Raw genomic sequence first — 18,796 nt, forward strand, 5'->3', positions numbered from 1 at the left:
GCCCCAACCACCGGCCTCAGTGTGTCGCGCGCCACGTCCACCGTCCACCGGCTCACCATGCCCCATTCCCCAATGTCCGTGCCGTGTCACCATTACTCCCCCGCACCGCCAGACTCTTCGAACAGCATGGAACACACGCAACATAAAACACTTGAATACAATATAAGTTTGAAACAGATGAAACATCTAGAGCATACATTTGCAATATATTTGTGAAAACATATACAACATACAGATAGAACAATTGCAACTTTCAATATAAAAACACTTGTTTTATGTTGCGATCCGTAAAGTTGCTGACGCCGTAGTTGTCGCCCTCATCTCCAACGGAGCCGCCATTGAGAAAACAATTCCACCCTTCCTATTCACCGTTGCCGAAGAGGAGATAAATCCCTAATACCAACAAATTTGGTATGGAGAGACCCTAACCCTAAGGACTCGGTCTACTAAAAAACCTTACAAAAAACGATGAATCCCCGCTCCCTCTAATCTCCGGCGAGATACCGGAAGGAAAGTGTCGGGTACCATAAAAAGGGGTACCCTAAGCAAGAACCGAAAAATTTGCTTAGACCATGTAAATAACGAAACCAAAATACAACCGCGGGCAAACCTGCCACCTCATCCGAGGCCCAGCTGGACCGTCCGGCCCACCTCGAACAAGGCCTCGGACGAGGTACCGATTGTCCGACTCGCCCGAGGCCCCACACCGCAAGGCCTCGGTCGAGGTATCGATTCTCCGACTCGTCCGAGGCCCCACGCCACAAGGCCTTGGACGAGGTTCCTGTGGCAGAACCACCCGAAATAGCATACTTACGGAGGTGCTCGTCTTCCACCAGACCCTAAGCACTCCAAAAGCAACTACAACGAGCGGTATCCGTCGGGCACACCCCGAGGGAGAACCCAAAAGATCCACATTTATCCCAAGGATCCAATAATGAAAACGAGTTACAACACAAGTCCATCTCATACATTAGAGTTTCTTAAAAGTACATTATTACAATACCAAATACAGAGTGCGGAATGATAAACAGCGGAATATTAAAAGATAACATCTAGCGATAAGATAACGAGGAGTCCGTCTGAGCCCACCAGATGGATCCTCCACACAAGACACTCCTCAAGCGTCACCTGCAACAGGGGTAAGTAAACCCTGAGTACACAATGTACTCGCAAGACTTATCCGATAGTGGGAATACTTTCCCGACTCCAAGAAATATGCTAGGCTTTATGGTTGCTGGTTCTCTTTTAGCAAAAAGCAATATTAATAGTGAGTCCTTATTGATACATTATTATCATCAGCCGGATTAAGTTTTCATCTAGTCAATCTATATAAGCACCTGTTCTACTTTCAAGCAAGGGTTGAGCAATCGATATGGTTCCTTCTTTTTCACTTCCAGTTCTTACTACGGTGCTAAACCGCAGACAAGCCGTACCGGATAACCCGGCGATTCGCGAATCAATGTACCCAGCTGGGTGCCCCGAAGACACACGCCCCGCTTGTACCCCAGGCACAAACAGGACTAACCCACCACTCTCCTGTCCCGGGTGTCCAGGTCCCCGTCCAAACTTGGACTCCAAGCCCCCGCCTCTGAATCCCGGACTCAGTGCGGTGCAAGGACCTCCACCACCTCCTCTTCCCATCAGTCGGTCCGGAAAGAGCCGGATCCGCGACAAGAGAGCAGCAAGTCTTCCCTGCGCCCATACCCAAGTATGTGCTCGGGACAATAATCTGTGACTTGCCTAGAGTCATATGCAACGACCGGTCCTTAATCGACACAGACAGGGAAAAAGTGTAACCGAGCTATGCCCTGTTGGCCGCAGGACACAACCCCTCACACCCACCAGTACCAAATCCACATCCCCGTCCGGTCACCATTTTTCCTTTCCATTATTTCATCATGATATCATAGTGTAATCACCTATTTGCGAGTAACGGCAGGTTACTCACGCTACCGACATCCTGAGCATAGCAGCTACTCGACCTACACTAGTAGGACTCATGGTGGATATATCTATGCATGTAGTTTCCATAAAATGCCTGTAACGTAAATGCATATCATATAAATATATTCAGTGATCATTTAAAAATAGGGGTTATGCACCGGGGCTTGCCTTGGGCAGGTGCCGGGTCAGCAAAGTCAGCACCAACAGGCTCCTGGGCTTCCTCCTGTGCGAAGATCTCCTCCTCGTACTCGATCACCTCGTCGTACTCCGGCTCGACGACGGGCACGAAGTCTACCAGCTCGTGATCTACATGCATGAAATGATGATGCAATGCTTAGGAATATAACAACAGCAGCTCTTAAAATAAAAGTACATTGATTTAGCTACTAAGCTATGGATATCAACCACGGTACTAGGCTACCTATTGTCGCCGATAACCATTTCGAAGTATCATTATTGTTATAGCAACTACCGCTATTCTTACCCCTAATGCTAGTTTACGCTATATACGATAAAGCAAAGGCAATAGCTACTTTATCTAACAACTCGTTCTATGGTTACCACTTTTACAGCAAGTATATAAATACCTAAGGAACCTACTGTAACGATTTCCAAAGCTAAGCTGTTGTCGGTTTACTACAACAACTCCTGCAATTAAAGATCGATATACCTCTAAGCTTTCTACTTTAATCTTATGAGCCTACCATCCTAACAGTTAATGGTGAACTAACTGTACTAACAGGTAGATGGCATTTTTGTGAACCTAACAAACTTGGTTTCACTATTTTTGGACAACCATGCAATTTACTACTAATTATCAAAGTTTAGCTTGAAACTAAATTGAATTATCATTTCTATGCTTCTGGATCTTAAGAAAACGAATTCAAAATCGCGGCCCACAGTGGCTCGGCGCAGCCCACAGCGCCAGCGCGGCGCGGCCCAGCAGGCGGCAGTGGGCCAGCGCGGCAGGGTGCAGGCGCGCGGCAGCGGCGGGCGTGGCCCAGCGGCCACGTGATCCAGCGAGCGCGCGGTGCGCGCGTGCGGCAGCGGCTAGCAGCGACAGCGGTAGCGGGCGCGCGCGGCGTGGCCCAGCCAGCGGCAGTGGGCCAGCAGCAGCGGGTGTGGCCCAGCGGCCAGCGCGGCCCAGCGACGCGCGGCAGGCAGCGGCAGCGGCTGGCAGCAGCAGCGGGCCGAGCGCGCGTGGCAGGCCGGCCCACGGCGGGGGCGCGGCACCAGCGCGAGCAGCGGGCTGGCAGGCCGGCCCAGCGCGGCAGCAGTTGGCCAGCGCGAGCAGCGCGGCCCAGCAAGCGGCAGCAGCCCACAGAGGCGTATTTCAACGTATTACGGCTTTATTTTCCTACATGAAAGCGGCCACAAAACACATGTGACGTAGGGGTGACGTCAAGATGACATCAACAAGCTAATAACAGCAGTAACGCACCGTCGCTGCTCTGCTTGCTCTGCTCTGCTCGGGACGTGGTTCCGCCGGCCACGGAGAGGATGCTACTGGGCGGTGGAGCTTCGAATGAGTGGGCAGAGCGATGCACAGCTGAAGGAGAAGCTAGCAGTGCGGTGGATTGAAATGGTATGCTCTGGTTCAATGGATGGACGACGGCGCAGTTCACCTCGTTCTTATGGAGCAGGCGGAGCTGTGCTTCCAAAATTGAAGCACAGTGAGGTGCTACAATAGGCAAGGTGGTGCCAATCAAGCTGCTGGCTGTCTCGCGGAGCCAAGGATGCGACGAATTTCATTAACGCTCTACGGTCACGTCGAATTGAAAGCAAGAGGTACCGTTGGCCATGGCTTCAGCGGAGACAGAGGCGTTGGCACATCCACGGTCATTAACACAAGGTATGCGTGCACATGACGACGGAAGACAGTGAGACGTGCCCAGGCGGACTGTCCACGCGGTCGACCCACGCGAGTGCAGAGCTGATAGGACTCGTGCGCAGTGTGCTTGCGTGCGGTGGCAGGCAACCAAGGCACAGTGGTGACCATGGTCAGTGATGGCTTGTCCGAAGCAGATGACGTGCACGGGTTTTCTACAAATTACCAAAAGTGGCTTCGTCGACCCATTTATAACTTACGCGAAATGACTTAAACTTCGAACGGTTTCACGTCGAATTCCAATTCCGACTTACTTGTTCCATTGTCGCCTACTGAGTACAGTACTACAAATTTTTAATAAAGTTCCCATACACGCTCTACATCATTTTTATTTGATAACAATTCGTTTAGAATACTAGACAATATAAAGCGACATGAAACTTAACATTTATTTCCCGTTTTGGATAACGTTTCAAATGTCGTATATTGATTTATACTCCAATTTACACACATATGCACAAATACATGATGCTCCTGCGATGTTTTAGCGAAAACATTACAATGTAACACCGGGGTGTTACAAACCTACCCCCCTAAAAGAAAATCTCGACCCGAGATTTATGTGCCTAGTGTGAGAAAGAGACAGGGAAACATATTTGGAGCAACACTAACTATCCGACCCAGAGAGGAGATGGGGGTAATGCTTTGTTAAGTAGCTCTCTTGCTCCCAGGTGGCTTCGTCCACTGAATGGTTTTGCCATTGCACCTTGTAAAACTTTATCACCCTGTTCCTGGTCACTCTCTCCTTCTCATCCAAGATTTTTATAGGATGCTCCACATAAGACAGGTCAGGTTGGAGCGGAAGTCCTTCTATTTCCACAGATTCTTAGGAACTCGTAGGCATTTCTTCAGTTGCGAGACGTGAAATACATTGTGAACTGCCGAGAGAATTTCCGGGAGTTGGAGACGATAAGCAACGGGACCACACTGCTGCAACACCTTGTATGGACCCACATACCGAGGGGCTAACTTGCCATGGACACCAAACCGATGTACCCCTCTCATAGGAGATACCTTGAGATACACAAAATCTCCAGCTGCAAATTCCAAAGGTCTTCTTCGCTTGTCTGCGTAAGCCTTCTGTCGACTCTGAGCTGCCTTCAAGTGTTCATGAATTATATTTACTTTCTCTCGGGCCTCCTTTATGAAATCAGGCCTGAAGTACCCACGGTCTCCTACTTCAACCCAGTTTAGTGGCGTCCTACACTTTCTGTCCATATAACGCTTCAAATGGCGCCATGCGGATACTCTCCTGATAACTGTTATTATAAGAAAATTCTGCCAGCTTTAAACAATGATCCCACTTCTCAGGAAAAGAGATGGTACAAGCCCGCAGCATATCCTCGAGCACCTGGTTCACCCTTTCAGTTTGACCATCAGTCTGTGGGTGGTATGCCGAGCTTCTGAGAAGACGAGTACCCAAACACTCCTGGAGTTTCTCCTAGAAACGAGAGACAAAAACTGACCCTCTATCAGAGATGATGGTGAGAGGAACTCCATGTAGGGTCACAATCCGATCAAAGTATAACTCCGCATACTTCTTTGCATTGTATCTAGTGTCCACCGGAAGGAAGTGGGCAGACTTGGTGAGACGGTCCACAATGACCCAAATAGAATCAAAGCCAGAGGAGGTGCGTGGTAAACCCACAATGAAATCCAGGGAAATATCCTCCCATTTCCAAACAGGAATGGGCAAGGGCTGCAGATATCCAGGAGTACGCATATGATCTGCCTTGATTCTACCACAAGTGTCACACTCTAGCAACAAACTGGGTGATATCTTGCTTCATATAAGACCACCAGTACAGTTGACGTAGATCATGGTACATCTTGTTGCTACCAGGGTGGATAGATAGCTTGGAATGATGGGCTTCTTTTAGAATCTTCCTTTTCAGCTCCTCATTAGACGGAACCACCAATCTATTCTTGTATCTCACTGACCCCCATCTCATCAATGCTAAAATGAGGTCCTCGTCCTTCAGCTAGCAACTTCTTGATGTGAGGAATCTCCTCGGGGTCTTCCTTCTGCTCCCGAATAATTTGCTCCAGCAATTCTGATGTCAATGCAATATGAGCTAGTACCTCTGTGTGGTGAAGTGACAAGGGTATTTCCTCAACCTGATGCGACTTACGACTTAAGGCATCAGCTACCACATTGGCTTTTCCTGGATGGTAGTGGACTTCCAAATTATAGTCCTTGATCAATTCTAACCATCTCCTTTGTCTCATGTTCAACTCAGACTGAGTGAAAATATACTTAAGGCTCTTGTGGTCAGTGAAGATGTGCACTTTGTTGCCCAACAAATAATGCCTCCAAATCTTCAGAGAGTGAACTACAGCAGCAAGCTCTAAATCATGGGTAGGGTAGTTCACCTCGTGCTTCTTCAGTTGGCGCGAAGCATAAGCTATCACACGCCCCTCTTGCATAAGCACACACCCCAAACCCGTCTTCGAGGCATCACAGTAAACATCAAAGGGCCTCTCAATATCAGGTTGAGCCAATACAGGAGCAGTGGTCAGAAAAGTCTTCAGGGACTGAAAAGCTTCTTCACAAGCTGGACTCCAAACAAACTTAGCTTCTTTCTGGAGCAGCTTAGTCATGGGCTGGGCTATCTTGGAGAAATCAGGGATGAAACGTCGATAGTATCCAGCTAGCCCAAGGAACTGACGGATCTGGTGTACAGACCTAGGAGACTTCCAATCCAATACATCTTGCACCTTGCTGGGATCCACAGAAACGCCCTCAGGTGTCAACACATGTCCCAAAAACTGCACTCGATCAAGCCAAAACTCGCACTTGCTGAATTTAGCATACAGCTGGTGCTCTCTGAGTCGAGTCAGTATTATCCGGAGGTGACGGGCATGCTCTTCCTCATTCTTGGAATAGATTAAGATGTCATCAATGAAAACTACCACAAACTTATCCAGCTCCGGCATGAAAACTGAGTTCATTAGGTACATGAAGAAAGCCGGGGCATTGGTGAGACCGAAAGACATCACTAGGTACTCATACAACCCATACCTAGTAGAGAAAGCTGTCCTTGGTATATCCTGTGGCCTGATCTTGATCTGATGGTAGCCCGATCGGAGATCTATCTTCGAGAACACCATGGCACCAGCTAACTGATCAAACAAAGTATCTATGCGGGGCAAGGGATACTTGTTCTTAACTGTTACCGCATTGAGAGGGCTGGTAATCCACACACATCCGCAGAGTACCATCCTTCTTCTTCACGAAAATTGCAGGGCAACCCCATGGTGAAGAACTTGGGCGGATGAAACCCTTGTCCATCAACTCCTCCAGTTGTTTCTTCATTTCTGCCAGTTCTCTCGGAGCCATGCGGTACGGACGCCTGGAGATAGGAGCAGTACCAGGCTCAAGCTCAATGGAGAATTCTACCTCACGGTCCGGTGGCAATCCAGGAAGATCTTCAGGGAAAACATCTGGGAACTCACATACTACTGGAATGGAGGTAAGATCAGGAACGGCTTCAGCATGGGCAGCAATAGGTAAGACTGGTTCTGAGGGTATGATGAGAGACATCCTATCCTCAGAAGATGGAAGCCGTAACTCTACACTTCTTCTCTTCATATCCAATACTACCCCATACGCCCGCAACCAGTTCATTCCAAGAATAACATCAATGCCTTGCCCAGGCATTATCATGAACTGTAGACGGTAAGTGTGGGTGGCTAATACCAAACTTACTGTATCCGTGCGGGTATTGATGAACATCTGAGAACCCGCAGTACGGATCTTATAGGCATACGGTATAGCCAATAGTGATAAGTTGTGCCGCTCTACAAACCCCATGCTCATAAAGGAATGTGATGCACCAGAATCAAACAACACCAAAGCTGGATGGGATTCGATGGTGAACATACCAGCCATGACTGTCTCCTGCTGCACAACTTGCTGAGCATCCGTGAAGTGCACCTGACCAGATCTGCTGGGCACCTTCCTCTTGATGAAAGTCCTCTTAATCAGCCTGGAATTTGCAGATGGCTGAGACGGCTGAGCTGTCTGCTGCTGAGGACACTCCCTGGCATAGTGGCCCTCCTTGCCACACTTGAAACAAGCACCAGGCTTGTTCCCGAATCCCTGACGAGGTGGGACCTGCTGTCCCTGAGTCTGCTGGGGCTGCACCTGCTGCTGAGGTGCCTTGTACTGAGTAGCAGAAGTATGTGATGTCTGCTGGGGTGACCGGAACGGAGGCCCGCCAGGATGGTTGATAGGGCCCCCGCCTAACAATTTGCACCTTCTGAGTATGAGGGTGGCTGGAGGATCCAGCTGCCACCCTCCTCCGCTTCCAATCCGCCTGAGATGCCCGCTGAAAACCCTCAAGAGCAATGGCGGCGTTCATCAGAGCCCCAAAGGTCTGATAGTTCCCCAGGTACAGTTTCTCCTGAAGAGCAGGAGTGAGACCGCGAAAGAAGCGATCCTTCTTCTTGTCATCCGTGTCCACCTGACTACCAGCATACTGAGCCAAGTGGTTAAACTGGGTCACATACTCCATTACCGTCCTGCTCCCCTGACGCAGCTCCATAAACTCGGTCACCTTCTGGTGGATAACACCAGCAGGTATGAAGAACTCGCGGAAGGCGGTGGAGAACTCCTGCCACGTTGCCGGGTGATCCGGCAGCTCCGCGGCCTGGAAAGTCTCCCACCAGGCACCTGCGGACCCCAAAAGCTGCTGGGACGCAAAGTGCACCTTCTGCTCGTTGGCCACTCCGAGCAGCCGAAACTTCTGCTCCAGCGTGCGAAGCCAGTGCTCCGCCTCCAAAGGATCGTCCGACGGCGTGAACGTGGGTGGGTGGGTCTTGAGGAAGTCCTGGTAAGAGGACTGTCCCTCAGGACGGCGAGCACCACCCCCATTCCCACCGTTGCCCCCGGGGCCTCCACGGGCGAGACCCGCGACGGCCTGTGCCATAATCTCCATGGCACGAGCTGTCTCCTGACGAGCAGCCAACAACTCCACCATGACCTCCGCGGCGGACAACGGCGGAGGCGGTGGCGGCGGCGGGAAAGGATGAGGAACCAAAGGTGGAACCTCCCGAGCTCCCTCGTCGTCACGCTCAAAGGCCCGACCACTGTCACCATGGCCCTCGTTGGCCGCTCCCGAACTAGTGCTCCCACGTCCGGACCTCAGATTCATCTGTAAGAGAGACGAACCAACCATTAGGACACCTTCCTGATCAGGATCCAGGGATTAAAGAAATGGCAGCACATTTATTAAAGCATTCATTAAGTTAGTTCTACCAATTTACTACTTTCATTATACGTGCAGGGGGATTTCTAGATCAAGTAAGATGCTACTATATGATGCATGCTTCGACCTATACGTTCACTCAAGCCGGAATATAGCGGCATTCGTAACATTTTTGGCACATCGCACACTCACTTTCCGTATACTAAGCGATTTCTTACGCCACGTAAGTCAGTGTACCTGCAGAAAACTGATTAGATAAAACCAGTGCCGCTATCCTAGATACACCATATAGCTAGGGCTTATACTTATATAACTTAACTTAATCGCATCCTACTTTTCGCAAAACTTTTGTTGGTCAAACTTTTAGTTTTGTAAAAGAGTGAGGAACTCATGACCATTATTGGCTCTGGTACCAACTGTGGCAGAACCACCCGAAATAGCATACTTACGGAGGTGCTCGTCTTCCACCAGACCCTAAGCACTCCAAAAGCAACTACAACGAGCGGTATCCGTCGGGCACACCCCGAGGGAGAACCCGAAAGATCCACATTTATCCCAAGGATCCAATAATGAAAACGAGTTACAACACAAGTCCATCTCATACATTAGAGTTTCTTAAAAGTACATTATTACAATACCAAATACAGAGTGCGGAATGATAAACAGCGGAATATTAAAAGATAACATCTAGCGATAAGATAACGAGGAGTCCGTCTGAGCCCACCAGATGGATCCTCCACACAAGACACTCCTCAAGCGTCACCTGCAACAGGGGTAAGTAAACCCTGAGTACACAATGTACTCGCAAGACTTATCCGATCAGTGGGAATACTTTCCCGACTCCAAGGAATATGCTAGGCTTTATGGTTGCTGGTTCTCTTTTAGCAAAAAGCAATATTAATAGTGAGTCCTTATTGATACATTATTATCATCAGCCGGATTAAGTTTTCATCTAGTCAATCTATATAAGCACCTGTTCTACTTTCAAGCAAGGGTTGAGCAATCGATATTGTTCCTTCTCCTTTTTCACTTCCAGTTCTTACTACGGTGCTAAACCGCAGACAAGCCGTACCGGATAACCCGGCGATTCGCGAATCAATGTACCCAGCTGGGTGCCCCGAAGACACACGCCCCGCTTGTACCCCAGGCACAAGCAGGACTAACCCACCACTCTCCTGTCCCGGGTGTCCAGGTCCCCGTCCAAACTTGGACTCCAAGCCCCCGCCTCTGAATCCCGGACTCAGTGCGGCGCAAGGACCTCCACCACCTCCTCTTCCCATCAGTCGGTCCGGAAAGAGCCGGATCCGCGACAAGAGAGCAGCAAGTCTTCCCTGCGCCCATACCCAAGTATGTGCTTCGGGACAATAATCTGTGACTTGCCTAGAGTCATATGCAACGACCGGTCCTTAATCGACACAGACAGGGAAAAAGTGTAACCGAGCTATGCCCTGTTGGCCGCAGGACACAACCCCTCACACCCACCAGTACCAAATCCACATCCCCTGTCCGGTCACCATTTTTCCTTTCCATTATTTCATCATGATATCATAGTGTAATCACCTATTTGCGAGTAACGGCAGGTTACTCACGCTACCGACATCCTGAGCATAGCAGCTACTCGACCTACACTAGTAGGACTCATGGTGGATATATCTATGCATGTAGTTTCCATAAAATGCCTGTAACGTAAATGCATATCATATAAATATATTCAGTGATCATTTAAAAATAGGGGTTATGCACCGGGGCTTGCCTTGGGCAGGTGCCGGGTCAGCAAAGTCAGCACCAACAGGCTCCTGGGCTTCCTCCTGTGTGAAGATCTCCTCCTCGTACTCCTCGATCACCTCGTCGTACTCCGGCTCGACGACGGGCACGAAGTCTACCAGCTCGTGATCTACATGCATGAAATGATGATGCAATGCTTAGGAATATAACAACAGCAGCTCTTAAAATAAAAGTACATTGATTTAGCTACTAAGCTATGGATATCAACCACGGTACTAGGCTACCTATTGTCGCCGATAACCATTTCGATGTATCATTATTGTTATAGCAACTACCGCTATTCTTACCCCTAATGCTAGTTTACGCTATATACGATAAAGCAAAGGCAATAGCTACTTTATCTAACAACTCGTTCTATGGTTACCACTTTTACAGCAAGTATATAAATACCTAAGGAACCTACTGTAACGATTTCCAAAGCTAAGCTGTTGTCGGTTTACTACAACAACTCCTGCAATTAAAGATCGATATACCTCTAAGCTTTCTACTTTAATCTTATGAGCCTACCATCCTAACAGTTAATGGTGAACTAACTGTACTAACAGGTAGATGGCATTTTTGTGAACCTAACAAACTTGGTTTCACTATTTTTGGACAACCATGCAATTTACTACTAATTATCAAAGTTTAGCTTGAAACTAAATTGAATTATCATTTCTATGCTTCTGGATCTTAAGAAAACGAATTCAAAATCGCGGCCCACAGTGGCTCGGCGCAGCCCAGCAGCGCCAGCGCGGGCGCGGCCCAGCAGGCGGCAGTGGGCCAGCGCGGCAGGGTGCAGGCGCGCGGCAGCGGCGGGCGTGGCCCAGCGGCCAACGTGATCCAGCGAGCGCGCGGTGCGCGCGTGCGGCAGCGGCTAGCAGCGACAGCGGTAGCGGGCACGCGCGGCGTGGCCCAGCCAGCGGCAGTGGGCCAGCCAGCGGTGTGGCCCAGCGCCAGCGCGGCCGCGACCGCGCAGCAGCGGCAGCGGCTGGCAGCAGCAGCGGGCCGACGCGCGTGGCAGGCCGGCCCACGCGGGCGCGACCAGCGCGAGCAGCGGGCTGGCAGGCCGCCCAGCGCGGCAGCAGTTGGCCAGCGCGAGCGCGGCCCAGCAAGCGGCAGCAGCCCACAGAGGCGTATTTCAACGTATTACGGCTTTATTTTCCTACATGAAGCGGCCACAAACACATGTGACGTAGGGGTGACGTCAAGATGACATCAACAAGCTAATAACAGCAGTAACGCACCGTCGCTGCTCTGCTTGCTCTGCTCTGCTCGGGACGTGGTTTCCGCCGGCCACGGAGAGGATGCTACTGGGCGTGGAGCTTCGAATGAGTGGGCAGAGCGATGCACAGCTGAAGGAGAAGCTAGCAGTGCGGTGGATTGAAATGTATGCTCTGGTTCAATGGATGGACGACGGCGCAGTTCACCTCGTTCTTATGGAGCAGGCGGAGCTGTGCTTCCAAAATTGAAGCACAGTGAGGTGCTACAATAGGCAAGGTGGTGCCAATCAAGCTGCTGGCTGTCTCGCGGAGCCAAGGATGCGACGAATTTCATTAACGCTCTACGGTCACGTCGAATTGAAAGCAAGAGGTACCGTTGGCCATGGCTTCAGCGGAGACAGAGGCGTTGGCACATCCACGGTCATTAACACAAGGTATGCGTGCACATGACGACGGAAGACAGTGAGACGTGCCCAGGCGGCTGTCCACGCGGTCGACCCACGCGAGTGCAGAGCTGATAGGACTCGTGCGCAGTGTGCTTGCATGCGGTGGCAGGCAACCAAGGCACAGTGGTGACCATGGTCATTGATGGCTTGTCCGAAGCAGATGACGTGCACGGGTTTTCTACAAATTACCAAAAGTGGCTTCGTCGACCCATTTATAACTTACGCGAAATGACTTAAACTTCGAACGGTTTCACGTCGAATTCCAATTCCGACTTACTTGTTCCATTGTCGCCTACTGAGTACGTACTACAAATTTTTAATAAAGTTCCCATACACGCTCTACATCATTTTTATTTGATAACAATTCGTTTAGAATACTAGACAATATAAAGCGACATGAAACTTAACATTTATTTCCCGTTTCGGATAACGTTTCAAATGTCGTATATTGATTTATACTCCAATTTACACACATATGCACAAATACATGATGCTCCTGCGATGTTTTAGCGAAACATTACAATGTAACACCGGGGTGTTACAGTTCCGATTCTCCGACTCGTCCGAGGCCCCGCGCCACGAGGCCTTGGACGAGCACTCAGTTACCGACTCGCTCGAGGCCGGCTCGGCATCAACCCCGTCACCGCCGCCTTGACCAACTTCTCTGACGAGACGTCACATCCAACTAACGCGTCCAACCACTCCCGCGACGTCAGCCGAACGACGGCACGTTACAGCGGAGTGGCCGACGAGACGGGAGTCACATCGACCCCATGCCATTCAAGACAGGACAGGGCGGGGGTTACCGGTCGCTGTGCTCGGCACTGTGCCCACGACGGACACCCGTGCCACGCTGTGCTGCCTAACCCCTGCTCAGGCATGGAAAGTCACGTCCGGGTCCCTGTAGCCTCGGAATCGACATACAAGACCAACTGCTCCCTCTGAACCTCGGCTATCTGCTTCCGGGCTCCTGTAGCCTCGGGACTCACGCCCGCCGAGCCCCCCATGACAGTCCAGCCTCTGCATTGACTGGGCCTCGGCTCTCTACGTTGTCAGCACTCTAGGACCGGCACGTCGCCCGCAGTACGCGCCATGCCCTGCGTCGAGTTGCAGGAGCTCCCACGCTGTGCACAGGGCCTAGCTCCTGTAGCCTCGGAATTAGCATACCCACGCCATCGCATCAACCCGGCCTCGGCACTCCGCGCCGGTCAAACATACAGTGGCCAGCATGCCTCCAAAGGCGCGCCTGCCACCACAGGAGCTCCCACGTCGCACAGGACCAGGCGTGACCGACGCGTCGCTCTAGTGCACCGAGGACAAGACCGCTCCACCGACCATGCCGCCACAGTGACAAGCTGTAGGGCTCGGACATGCCACCCCTGCCGAAGAACGCCACATAGCAAATACATGTACCGCCCCTGTGCCTCCCTTCGACTATAAAAGGGAGTGACCAGGGCCTCTTAGAAGGGGACTCCTGGAAAAAGACTCACAAGTGCAAGCAACGCACAACGCTCTGTAACACACGCTCCCTCACTGCAAGAGATCAACATCTCAAACAACCCACGCCACTCTACGCAGAGACCTGGGACTAGCTCCCTCTCTCGCCCAGCTTGTAAGCCCCTACTACAAGCACCTCGGTGCAAGGAATACAAGATCGCTCTCTCAGACTGGACGTAGTGCACCTATTGCCTGAACTAGTATAAACCTTGTGTCTCTTTGCATCACCATCCGAGATTAGGAACACGCAGTACACTTTCACTAGTCGGTTGAGGACCCTCCGATCCAAAACACTGACATTTGGCGCGCCAGGTAGGGGAGATACTGCGTGTCAGCTTAGTCATCCCAACAAGTTCCGGATGGCAGACCCCGTGCGACCACTGCGTCTCGGCACGGTGATCTGGTTCGGGAGCCTAGAGTTCGTGTCTCTAGGATATGAGTACGATACAGTACTCCTCCCACCCAGAGCCCCATCGACCAACGACGACATCACACACCAGCAGCCCAGGCACAGGCGGCGCCCGGGCCGCCGCTCTCGTCGCGCTCGCCAGGCACGACGCGGGTGGGACCAACTCGACACCGCGCGAGCTCAGGGCGACGCATCGCGCTCCGCCAGTATGCCATACCCGGCTGTTGGTACAGAGTCCCTGGCTAGGGACCTATCTAGCTTAAGCCTGGGCAAGGGAAAGACGCCGGTGGCGCGCAGCAATGCCCCGTCATCAAGCTCTACCCCCGCCACCTCCTGAGGAGTCGACTTCGGCGGAGCGGAGCCCGATGACGACACCATCCCCGTACCCCTTCGGGTTGGGCAATGCCGCCGTCGCCTATGCTTCCGCTCACGCAGAGCCCCCAGGACGCCACCAATGTTTTGCCCTCGACCTCATCACCACAACCCCGACCCACACCCACGCTGACTCTTCGGAGGAGGACGAGGCGTGGGCCGGAGCGGACTTCTCCGGGCTTCGCAACCCTAAAGCCATGCGTCGCTTCGTGGCCGCGAGCGACTACTGCTTCGGCTACTCCGACTCCGAAGACGAAGACACTTACAATCCCACTCATGAGTGCTTCAACGTCGAGCTCGGGATGCCGAGCGCGGGCGATGAGGACGAAGGGGTAGGCAATCGCTCCTCGCCCCACGTGGGGGCAAACGACGCCACACCTCCACGCGTCGAGCCCCCGGCGGCACGGAACGAGAACCCCGCCCCCGAGGAACTTCGACGCCTAGACCTGGAGCAGCTCCGTGAGCTTCAGGCCAAGGTCGAACAAGACCGACTCCTTCTACAGCAGCTCCGAGACACTCTCGAGCAAGAGCAGCGAGGCCACGGTGATGGCAGAGCAGCCCGACGGAGGGCTCGCGACGTCAACCACCGCATCAACAACGATGAAGGGGGCGAGCAACCACCTATCTTCAATTGTGCTAGCCAGAACATCGCGGCAGCAGCGATGCTACTCTGGACAATGCCAGAGCCCTCTACCTCGGAGGGGCGATGGTCCACGTGAGCTCCGAGACCTCGAGACCGCCGCGGTACAACAGGCCGAAAGTTCCGCCTCTCGATGACGTGGGGGCGCCTCGAAACTACCCGCGGTACTGCCTCGGCAGGATAGAGGCCTCGGTTCATCCCGAGCCTGCTCAGGCACCGAGAGCCAACAAGGCCTGCTCGGTGCATGACCGCCTCAGCGACCGACACGAGGCGCAAGGCGACCACGATGTGGTCGGCAGGCGACGGCGCCACGACAACGATGGGCCCGCCCGAGGCTACCACCCGCACCGAGGTGGTCGCTACAACAATGGGGAGGACCGTAGTCCTTCTCCTGGGCCACCTGGCCCTCGAGTCTATAGCAAGGCCATCCGCGGCGCCCACTTCCCGGCCCGGTTTCGGCAACCGGCCAACCTCTCAAAGTACAGCGGCGAGACCAACCCCGAGCTGTGGCTGGCCGATTATTGCCTGGCTTGTTAGCTAGGCGGCGCGGACGATGACCTGCTCATCATCCGCAACCTCCCCTTGTTCCTGTCAGACTCGGCGCGAGCCTGGCTTGAACACCTCCCTCCCTTGTAGATCAACAACTGGCGCGACTTGGTAAAGGTCTTCGTCGGGAATCTCCAGGGCACATACGTGCGCCCCGGGAACTCCTGGGACCTCAAGAGTTGTCACCAGAGGCTGAACGAGTCTCTCCGCGACTTCATCCGACGCTTCTCCAAGCAATGTACCGAGTTGCCCAGCGTCGACGACTCGGAAATTGTCCAGGCGTTCCTCTCCGGCACCTCCTGCTGAGACCTGGTCCGAGAGTTAGGCCAGAACGTACCGACCACGGCGGTCGCGCTCCTCGACATCGCCACCAACTTCGCCTCGGGCGAAGAGGCTATCGGGGCCATCTTCCCCAACAACGACGCTAAGGGGAAGCGGAGGGACGAGGCCCCCGGGGCCTCGGCCCCCACCTCCCCAAGAAAAAGAAAAAGGGTCGCCAGGGGAAGCAGGAGGTCCTCGAGGCCGATCTAGTCGCGGCCGCGGATCGCAAGAATCCCTGAGGCCCCGCCAGAGGCCCCGCACTCTTCGATGACATGCTTAAGAAGCCCTGCCCTTACCACCAGGGCCCGGTGAAGCACACCCTCGAAGAGTGCACCATGCTCCGGCGTTACTACGCCAAGCTCGGGCTCCCCAACGACGATGCCAAGAAGAAAGGCGAAATGCTCACCAACGCTTGGAACATAGAACAGCTACGTCTCTTCTACCCTTAAATTCCCAAGCATTGTTTACATTGTTTCTCGAAATACAATAAAGAAGCGTTCTTTAGTTCTAATTTTTCGAGAAACCCCCCGAGCCCATCGATGGGGGATCGGCGTTACGATAACGCTATAAGGGAGACTCAGCTCTACCTCTGCAGAGGTGCCCACCACGGGGCTCGAACAAGACACGGCTCTACCTCTGCAGAACCGAGCCTCCCTTGGGGGCTAGAAGGGGGGGACCCCCGTCCCTAAGTCCCAGACACCGTTTTTAGTCGTTTTTCGAAAAAATTTCTACGCCAAACTCTCTCGCGTACTCTGACAAGTCGATTGTAAAAAAACCCAAGGACCAAAAGTCTGTCTCAGGGCCAAAAGGTCGGCCGAGCCGCGAGAACGGCCTACGCCTCTGGGCTACGGCAACTCCCTCACCACCTTTTACCCGAAGGGCAGCTTAGGCTCCGAGGAAGTTTTTTGCAAGAGATATGTTCAAAGACGAGACAGAGGGCAGAGGCTCGGAAATACAATAAAAATGATTAAAAAGCATATACACACAAGTACTTTAAAAGGCCTCGACGGCCACAAGCGTCATGATACAATGATGTAAGTCCTAATCTATTTACATGGCCCCTTTGGCCCAGGTCAAAACTCAGGGTCGCCAGCGTCGGCGGTCGGCATAGGAGGAACCACCTCCTCTTCGGACAACCTGGCCAGTGCCATACTAGGGGCCTCAGCCGCCTCCACCAGCTTCATGACCTCCTCATCGGCCTTCTCGTCATCCTCAGCCACGATGGAACCGTCGCTGATGGCCTTGAGGTCGATGCCGGCGTAGTGCAAGGAGATGATGGCCAGGGCGCGCTTGACGCCCGTATGCAGCGCCCCCCGGAGCCGCTCGTGGACTCGGCCGCTCGACGCGATCAAGTGGCTCCCGAGGGAGCTGCCCGACTCGCCACCCCCCCCCGACCTACGCGCTCGTGGAAGGCCACGAAGCTCATGATGTAGCCATCGTGTGGCCTCGGCTCCGGCTCGTCCCTCGGGGCAATCCACTCCGGTCTGTTGGGGTCGGTGACCGGGCGGAGGAGACCGTCGTCAACGAGCGACTGCAGCGTCGCCGCGGACACGTCGGACGGACCCCAAAGATCCGCCTGGAGGACAACGGTGCCGCCGACCATGGGAGTGGTGGAGAATGCGACTACGACGATAACGCGTGCTCTCGCTTTCTCTCTCTCTCCTCTCCTCCCCTTCTCCCTTCTTCTCACCGGCGCTCTCTTCCGCTGTTCTTGGCAACCGCTTGAGGGCAGAAAGCGCGAGCGCAGGCAGAAGAGGTAAGGAGGGGCGGGGCGCGGCTCGTCACGTATTTATGAGGGAGGAAAGAGGGCAAAACCGCCCACGCGTCCACCTTTTTCTTATTAACCGCGCGCACACAGTAACGTCCCATCCGCAGACGTCGTGTCACATCCCGAGGAACCGCCTCAAGAGGCGCACCTGCCGTCGTCAGCCGATGGGAGGGGAATATTCCCCACCCGATTCCTTCCAGACTAAGGAACTGGGCACCGAGCCCATTACGGTCCAGGGGTTCGAAGGCTGGGTCCCCGAGGGTCTCGACAGCCGCCCCAGGACAAAGTCAGGGATGACTATGGGCGAGCCCGTACATGGCCGAGGCCCAAGCAAGCAATTGCTTGGGATGCCCTAAGTCGTGTCCGAGACCGGCAGGGAGGTCTTTGAATGGGATCCCACCATAGGGAGGCACCGAGCCCCTGGGGCCAATCGAACGGCCCTAGAACCCACTAGAGAAGCCCTCTGGTACTTTTGGAGCGTGTCTTTGGACCGCTAGCCGACCCCTATCGAATGGGGCACGGGCCTCCACTCGGACTTACCCGATAACAGCTCACCGGAGGTGTCACTGCTCGCCCACCGAGGGTAGCCTGGCATACTCCACCCCTCCTTCTGAACGAAAAGGATGCGCGAGGGCCGCACAAAAAAGACAGGAAAACTCCTGATCGCCCTCTTGCTCCGAGCAGAGGCTCGGGGGCTCTTCCTGCAACCAAGTCGAGGCCCAGCGACCCGAACTCGCACTCGGGGGCTCGGCAAACGCGATAAAACGA

The sequence above is a fragment of the Miscanthus floridulus genome, chromosome 13, assembly GCF_019320115.1.
Source record: "Miscanthus floridulus cultivar M001 chromosome 13, ASM1932011v1, whole genome shotgun sequence".
NCBI classification, from domain to species: domain Eukaryota; kingdom Viridiplantae; phylum Streptophyta; class Magnoliopsida; order Poales; family Poaceae; genus Miscanthus; species Miscanthus floridulus.